This window comes from Centruroides sculpturatus, unplaced genomic scaffold (assembly GCF_000671375.1).
Source record: "Centruroides sculpturatus isolate CEXI.00-Female unplaced genomic scaffold, Cexi_2.0 scaffold2913, whole genome shotgun sequence".
Lineage (NCBI taxonomy): Eukaryota > Metazoa > Arthropoda > Arachnida > Scorpiones > Buthidae > Centruroides > Centruroides sculpturatus.
The window spans coordinates 13,825-15,997 of NW_019386999.1; the positions used below are offsets into that span (position 1 = coordinate 13,825).

At 35.1% G+C, this 2,173-nt stretch overlaps 1 long non-coding RNA gene across 1 annotated transcript; it reads right to left on the reverse strand.

The window, feature by feature from the left end:
* Positions 1–373: 373 nt before the first annotated feature.
* Positions 374–1,361, reverse strand: LOC111616033. The gene is made up of 2 exons (XR_002755180.1): positions 738–1,361; positions 374–613 (listed from the first exon to the last, which is right to left on the reverse strand). It is a non-coding gene; the product is annotated as an uncharacterized LOC111616033 (long non-coding RNA).
* Between the last annotated feature and the right edge of the window lie 812 nt (positions 1,362–2,173).

Consider the following 2,173-nt stretch of genomic DNA (forward strand, 5'->3'; position numbering starts at 1 on the left):
TTTTAAAAAAATATTTAAATGGGTGCGATTATAGGTTAATTTATAAAATAATTAAGGTAATGAAAGTAAATATTTCTTATAATTTAACATAAGAAGCACGTGATTTGCATAGAAACTTTAATTTCGTTTCCATTTAAAAAATATATATATTTACGCCCTTGTTTTTAAAAAGAGACTTTCACGAACCTCCTTTATCAGATCGAAAATGGAAGTTAAAGAAGGTGAATTTTGTAACCTTTTTCGGTTGAGTAAAATCATTATAAGAAGGAAAGAAGGAGAAGAATAACCCGAGGCAGAAGGGGGAAATGTATACTCCACCCTAATCTCGGTAGGGAGAAGATACCCTAAGGCTAGGTGAACACAAGAGAAAATAATCAGTGAGCAGTTTTCAAACAATAATTCGTTATCTGAGAATATTTTGGCATTGAAGTGATTCATAATTAATGGACGTACACGTTGCAAAATTCGAGGAAAATGTGCCTACTTACACGAATTCGTTAGCTATTTTCCTATATGATGTCTCATGTTTTTTTCTTTTGTGTGTGTGTGTTAAGAGTGTGCGATTAAATAAAACACCACCAACACCACTCGTACATAAAGTATCCGCTTTATTCTAGCCATAAAAATAAAAATAAAATAATTATATATACACATATAAATGGAGAAAAAAGTAATTGGTAAGAACATATATATATATATATATATATATATATATATATATCAGTGCGGGTACCTACCTCACGAACCTGATGACGTCAGAAAGGTAGTTGTATAGATATAGTCATGTGACCGCGATCTAATGCACTTTTCGTACGTTGGGAATAATTTCACATAAAATTCGTCGTAAACAATGTAAAAAATAATTGTATTTTTTTGATGTCAAGATGTGAGGATGGCTTTCGACACTGGTCACAACACACAACTAGTCGAACAAAGTGGATGGGAAGTTACAACCGCCATTACTTCACCTGGAGGCTTCTTTACCTGGCGCAGAGTGTGGGATGGACCTTGTGTAGAGAGACGCATCCAGTGACTGGCGTTGTTTAACCGACGATTACTAGACAGAGAAAGGCTACGACGTTCTATAAAGTAGTAGCTTTCCGGCCTACTTATACGTTGGCCAGTTTCCGTACTGAAACAGGTTTGTGAAAGTCAACCGGCTAGAACAGTTCTCCACACCAGCTGACAATGGAGGTCGAAAAGACAGGTTTGTCAAGTTTAGCTGGTTCCACAACTAAACCTCCTAGCCAGGACGTCGGAAAGCCGAAGACTGGATGTAGCAGTTCTACCAGCACCGGACCTGATGACACTACCAGGTATGTCAAAATTTCTCGTGTTACCGGTGTGTCTTTTCTCGACTTCGTACTACACGTGCGATGGCATGTAACGTGTGTGAGGATCCTACCGAACACCTGTGGATAACAAAATGGCGGACCCGGGCACCTGTCGAAGAACATAGCTTTGATTTTTGGATGCCACCAACCACATGTTTTCTATCACAAATCAGATATTAAGGAGATGATAACCCTCTACCATCCAACAATATCCATAAAAGTTATCATACAAGTAGGACCATATTTTTAAATAAATATTAACAGGAATTTTCTAAATATATATATATAGATATATACTTTTTTTTTTTTTATCTTGTAAGAACAATATTGATAATCCGTTTAGATTACCCGTTAATTTTTCTAGTATTTAAATATAAAAAATCCAAAGTAATCGGCGACGGTATTGTTCGATGACAATTTATGCTTGGTACGAACATTGTTTATTTATGTTTGATTGGTTTTTTCTCACCAACATTGATCAGTCGAGTGGAACATTCCCAGGAAACGTTTCTTTCTCGGATAGGCAATGAGAATATTTATAAGTGATTATGTTCTTGCCAACTAGTTCTGCCAAGCACCAGAATGTCGTAAAAATCAAACATATGGACAGATAATTCCACTCTATTTTCTATTATTCTATATAAAAAAATTCGGTACGGTGTCGAATTTTAAATATTTTAAACACATTTAACTCGAGATGATGATGATTTTATCGTGCTTTTTCTCCGCAAAAATGTCGCCTATTGTAGAATAAGACAATGAGTTTGCATGGTCAAATCGATTTTTCTTTGTCTTTTAACGAGATAAACTATTTAATTCCCATAAACAATTTAATATAA